This window comes from Ovis aries, chromosome 12 (genome assembly GCF_016772045.2).
Source record: "Ovis aries strain OAR_USU_Benz2616 breed Rambouillet chromosome 12, ARS-UI_Ramb_v3.0, whole genome shotgun sequence".
Lineage (NCBI taxonomy): Eukaryota > Metazoa > Chordata > Mammalia > Artiodactyla > Bovidae > Ovis > Ovis aries.
Window position 1 is genome coordinate 25,783,679 of NC_056065.1, and position 6,462 is coordinate 25,790,140.

The following is a 6,462-nucleotide window of genomic DNA, read 5'->3' on the forward strand; positions in this document are numbered from 1 at the left end:
TGCGTGTGCTCCCCGGACCTTCATTCAGATATGTGTGCGTTCACTTTCAAGTGGGCATTGGATTACAAGTGCTCAGCCCTGGTGCACAGGAATGACCCCACATCTTCTCCAGGTGCTCCCATCTTGGGAGAGAAAGAAACTGAGAGGCTGCTGGGGGACCAGGAGAGAAATGCTATAGGAACCAGAGGGCACCAAATCCAGGAAGACATTCTGGAGGAGGTGACATTTCAGCTGAGTCAGGAAGGGCAAAGTGAAAGTGGCCTGGCCAAGAAGCAGGAGGAGATTCTGGGATCGTGGAAGGAGGAAGAAAGAGGGCGTTGGACGCAGAGGGTGAGGGAGTTAGGGGGTGTGTAGAGGAAGCTGAGGGGTGAGTTTGAGGAGGCAGAAGGCACAAAGAGGCTTGAATGCCACTCCAAAGAATTTTTTCTGGATTCTGGGGGCACTGGAGGCTTGCAAGCATGCCACAACACGATCAGATTCATGTCTCTCTGGGCATACAAACTCATTCTTGAAGAATCTCCTTTGTCTTAATCTGACACTTTGAACTAGCAGGAGGAGGAACCACACAGATAGGTGCAACTGACTCTAGGGACAAGCCTTTTACTCCTTTTTAGGCAGATTTACTCTTACATTGGTGGGACTCAAGGCAAGAGTCCCATACATCATAGGTCTAAATATTTTAAAGTTCTAAGACGCCAACAAACCATAATGTGTTCTATTTTCCAACTGTGATAAATATACCTTTGTAACAACTGGATGGCCAGGTTTTATGAATTTTGAATTCTTTGGTGTTTGTGCCGGAAGGAAGAGATGCTTGGAGAACCCACCAAGTCCACTCCTTCCCTTCTCAACCTCGTTCTGTCCTGCATTGTTGGGGGGCCTTTCAGGCATACATGTGCCCCCACCTCCAGCCCAGGGTCTTACCTTGTTTCTGTCTCCTACAGATGACTGCTTTTTGGCCACCCCTTGTGAGAGCTGGGCCAGAGGCAGAGTCCTGTGATGGTCCCAGAAGCAGCTCAGGACCATTTGGATAGGACATGAGGGGGCCCTGGGTCCACCGAGCAGGGTCTAAATTCTAAAGGCAGAGCATGGCTCCAGGCAGAGCCATCCCCCTGGTCACACTGACTCTGCCTCAAGGCGGGCGGCTGTGGTTTGAGGAAGCCCTGGGGAGGGTCCTCTGCAGCACGGGTTTCAGGGCAGGAAGACTTTTTGTCTGAGGTGGCAGGGACACCGGGCTTCATTTGGGCCAAGGATAAAGCGGCTGTGACGCGGGCAGTGGCTCACGATCCCCGCAGAGGGTTTGCACTAGTAGACAGGATGGAAGCCCTGGCTGGGGGCCTCCGCCACTTGCAGAACTTTGGCCTCTGCCTCCAGCGGCTTGGCCCAGCTCCCCACTATGGCACCTGAGGTGCCAGTGAGGCTCCTGGGCTCTGTGTCCCCTGGCCCTTGCGGGACGAGGGCAGCGGGAGGAGGACTCTCCACACAGCCCAGCCCAGCCCAGCCCATCTCCTCTCTTGGACTTTCCTTAAATCTGTTTACATGCATTTCCGTTGTTTGTCCTTTTCCTTCCACCGGGCTGGCCGTTCTAATTTTGAGAATCTGGGCAGGGACCAGGGCTGAGCAAGGAGAGCCAAATTAAACAGAGCTTTATCTGCCTCCCTCAGCCTTAATCATGCTTATCTTCCTGCCTCAGCCTCCTCTCTCTCCAAGAAGAAAGGGTCCTGCCTCCACACTCCAGGCATCTCACCAGAGGGTGAGTGGGTGAGGGGGAGTCTGAGAGGGAGGAGAGTTTGGTTGGGCCTTGGAGACCCAAAGATTTATTCCATCAACTGAAACTGAAATATTTTTTCTGGGTTCTCTTTCTGGGAACACTTACGTGTAGGATTAATTTATGACTAGACCCCAAACAAAAACAGTCCCCAAGCCCAACACCCAATAAAGTCCCCATTTAGCTCCTCCTCACATTTCTTCCCCACCCGGCAGGCTCGGGCACCGAGGCTGTTGGCGTCTCTACCTGAGGGCGGGCCGGTCCTTCCTGGGCCTCTGCTGTCGCGTGTCTGGCTCTCGCCACAGCTTTGGCCTCTGACCCATTAGTCAACATTCATCCAAGCGTCCTGCCTTGTTCATAAACGCTTGTGAGTTCCCTGCTCTTCATTTATCAACTCGTTATTACACTTGGTAGGTTGCGGGTTCTGATTCTGCTCCTGGGAGGCCCTGAGTGAGCCTCTGAGAAGCACTGGCTTACCATCCTTCATGTGCAAACTCCACACAGAAAAGAGACCCTGAGAGGCAAGGAACGGGGTGCCAGCGGCCTCAGGCTGTCTCCTCCGTGGCACCCAGACTCTTCTATGCCTAGACTCACTGACTCAGAGTCAGAACTGAAAGGACCTTGGGAACCAGCTGATTTTACAAAGAAGGAAACTGAGAGAGAAGTGAGTTGCCCAAGATCATACCTCAAACAAGGATTTAATGCCAGTTTCCTGTTGTTTTCGTGCCAACCAACCTCAGAGGCCTTGGGCAATGCAGTCTGCTTCCTTAGTGGGCCTTTTAGGAGTCACTCACGCTTGGCCTCTATCCTAGGATGGTGGGGGGGGGGTTGGGGGGGGTGTGCTGCTAAAAGTAGATCCTGACTATGTCAGGCTCCTGGTCTTCCACCCCAGGAAAAGCAGGCTGCTGTTCAAGACCTGGAAAGGGAAGACAGCACGGCATTCTCCCAGAGCTGCAGGAAAGTGTGTGTGTGGTGGTGGTGGTGGGGGTGGGGGTGGGGGTTGTGCAGAGTCGACAGTGATGACCCGAGTGGGGCTGAGGATCTACCCTGGCAGGGGTGGAGGTTAGGTGGACTTCCTAGGCCAGACCCTAGGAGTGGAGCGTTTCTGTACTACATTCCCTGCTCGGCAACTGAGCCCACTCTGTTCCTCGTTACCAACCTCCCCTCCCTCTTGGAACCTTACAATTGCATCGCAACAGGCCATAATATCTTTCACTTTAAACAACTCTCCTTTAACCCTATCTATATCTGCCTCCCGGAGAAGGCAATGGCACCCCACTGCAGTACTCTTGCCTGGAAAATCCCATGGATGGAGGAGCCTGGTAGGCTGCAGTCCATGGGGTCGCTAACAGTCAGACATGACTGAGCGACTTCACTTTCACTTTTCGCTTTCATGCATTGGAGAAGGAAGTGGCAACCCACTCCAGTGTTCTTGCCTGGAGAATCCCAGGGATGGGGGAGCCTGGTGGGCTGCCACCTATGGAGTCACACAGAGTCGGACACGACTGAAGCGACTTAGCAGCAGCAGGATCTGCCTCCAGCCACTGACCCATTTCTTTGCTTCCTGTTGCAGCAAAAACTTTTCACAAGTCTTTCTTTGCCATCCCCTCTTTATCTCCTCCCATTCTCTTTCTTTTTTCTTTTCTGATTTTTTTTTAAGATAATCACATATCTTAAGTGAATGAATCTTAAAGTGACATTGTACAGATATAATCACCACCCAGATTAAGACATTCAATTTCCAGCTCCCAAGAAGGCTCCCTCAGGCCCTTTCCTAGTCAATACCTGCTGCTAAGCCTCCAACCCCACCCCTGAGGGGAAATGACTCTTCTAGACTCCAGATGAAAACTTCAGGGGTGGTGGCATCCTCTTGGGTGGTCAGCTGGCATCCTGCTTATGCAGAAGATGACCACCTGTCCAGAAACAAGAAATCATGTAGTCTGGGAATATTTCCACATGGAAGAGGAAGTCTCCTGGAGATTTCCAGGAGTGAGGGGGAAATCCCAGTGTGCGTGGATGTGTATATGGATGGACCTGAAGGGAAAGACATCCGCACGAGAACACTGAAGAGTGTTTGTGGGAGGTGGAACCCTTGGGGACTTTAGTTTACTTGGTGCCTTTGAGCAGTGGATATGTTTTCCTGTTGTCTGAGCCAGCAAAGGAGCGCTTGCCTTTTATTGCGTTTTTCTTATTATTCATTTTTTCCAAAATGTGCGTTTGGAAGCCCAACTTGGATTAATTCTTGAAATCTAATAAGCAAACCATATTATTTGGGGGATATGCTTGGGAAATTTGGTGTTGAAATGGAAATCACATGTTCTTTGACTCATGGTTCATTACTTCCACATGTAACAGAATAAATTTTCCTAAAACTTTCACACCCTTCCCTCTGTAATTAAGTTCCATTCAGGGCATAATATTTTGCCATTCCAAATGCTCTATTTATTTGTCAAGTATTCATTTGTTTCCCTGTTTTTGTAGCATTCTTTTTATTTTATGCTTCTTTTAATAGGCTCCTTTTTTTTATCAGTTACGTTAGGCATTATAATCTCACAGATCCAGGACTCATTTCACATATAACATGGATGTTATTCTGAACAATAAAATGGTTTGGGGCCATAAGAGAAGGTGGAGAAGAGACAGTGTTCCTGGAGAAAAAGAAAGGTTTCATTAGATGGAGAATGGAACCCACGAGTGGGAGAGTTGGACTCCAGAGGTTTTCTTTCAGAAGCTAGAAACAGTGAGCAGTCATGTGTGAATACATAATGGAGACTGTGGAGACTAGACAGGAGTTACAGAACCCACGAGGCTCCCATGGACTCATTAACTCCCAGCTGTGATGTCAGGAAGCCAATGTTGGCCTCAGACTCTATGTGGCCAAGGGTCTTGTCATTTAAGTCCTCTCTGTGCTTGCAGGAGAGTTTGGAGGTGCTCACGGATCAGTGGAAGGATCACATTTTCCAAGTCAGTGTCCAGGACTACATTTACAGGATACACCCAGGATATAACCCCTGGGTTGTGTGCCCACCTGTCCACAGCCTGTTAGGAACCTGGTTGCACAGCAGGAGGTGAGCAGCGGGTAAGCAAAGAAAGAAGCTTCTGCAGCTCAAGGTCAGGCCTATTACTATCTGAACTCCCCCCACCCCTGCCGTCCAGGGAAAAGTTGTCTTCCATGAAACTGGTCCCTGCTGCCGAAAAGGTTGGGGACCCCTGCCCTGGGCGATAGTAAGGGAATCCTTCACCCAGTGTAATACAGTTCTTGACAAGATGGATTTGACAGCTGAAAACAAATTCTATCATAAACCACCAAATAATGCCCTGCTCCAGCGTCTCCTATATCTGTTATATTTTCACCGTCCCTTATAAAAGGCTCGTGTCATACCTTCTCCTTAGAATTTAGCGGTAGCGAGTTTCATCCTTCCTAAAGGCCTTGTAGGCTTCCTGTGACAAACTTGAAAATATGCCACTTGGATCTCCCTCTAAGAAAGGACTTGCCAGTCAGCTCTGAGGTGTGCAGCCTGCTGTCAGCCTCTGGTGGCAATGTTTGAGCTAATGCCACACTCTTCCCAAGTAGCCCCCAGCCAATGACACAGAGAGGTGAGGGCCCCAGGGAATGACTCTGTGTCCAACCTGGGACTCTACTAACGACAATTTTTTTTGCCAGAGCTCCTCTTTGGACTGGCCAAGATTTCCTTGGAGCTGCACAGCAGCTGAAGGCGTTTCCTACGCCTTTCTTCTTCCTCCCCCAGGCCTCTTCCTATCACAGCCCTCACAATGGGGACGCTTACTCCTGCTCCTTCCTCCCTTTGTCTTTCACAAGCATCACTCCGAATAAACCTCTTGCACTTCTAACTCCATCTGAGAGTCTGCTTCCCAGAACGGTCCAACTGACACACGGACAAATTCATGACTTCCGCAATTTCTTGGAATCTAATTAAACTCCAATACTTTGACCCCCTGATGTGAAGAACTGACTCATTTGAAAGGACCCTGATGCTGGGAAAGATTGAAGGCAGGAGGAGAAGGGGACGACAGAGGATGAGATGGTTGGATGGCATCACCGACTTAATGGACATGAGTTTGAGTAAACTCCGGAGTTGGTGATAGACAGGGAAGCCTGGAGTGCTGCAGTCCACGGGGTCACAAAGAGTTGGGACACGACTGAGCGACTGAACTGAACTGAACTGAGTTATACTTTAAAAAATATTTACATTTATTTATTTATTTGGCTGTGTTGGGCCTTAGCTGCGGCGTGAAGGATCTTCTCTGCATCATGTAGGATCTTTGTTGAGGCGCATGGACTCTCTAAATGTGGCGATGTGGGCTCAGTAGTTGCAGTGTGTGGGCTTAGTTGCTGCACAGCATGTGGGATCTTAGTTCCCCAACCAGGGATCGAACCTGTGTCATTGCAAGGCATTGCAAGGCAGATTCCTAACCACTGGACTACCAGGAAAGTCCCACTAATTATACTTTTAAGCATGTCATTCCAAGTCAGCAACTCTGAGACTATTTTGCAGAATGTTATACTCGAGCTAATGGTGCAGCCACTGTGGAAAACATACAGGTTCCTCAAAAAACTAAAACTAGAACTACCATGTGATCTGACAACTCCACTCCTGGGTCTATATCTGAAGAGAACAGAAAGACTAATTTGAGAAGGTACACAGCACCCCATGTTCACGTGTGCGTGTGTG

At 49.4% G+C, this 6,462-nt stretch overlaps 1 long non-coding RNA gene across 1 annotated transcript; it reads left to right on the forward strand.

Annotated features, from left to right (window-relative positions):
- The first annotated feature begins 3,773 nt into the window (after positions 1-3,773).
- Positions 3,774-5,620, forward strand: LOC121820764 (uncharacterized). Its single transcript, XR_006061448.2, has 2 exons — positions 3,774-4,836; positions 5,433-5,620. It is a non-coding gene; the product is annotated as an uncharacterized LOC121820764 (long non-coding RNA).
- Positions 5,621-6,462: the final 842 nt, after the last annotated feature.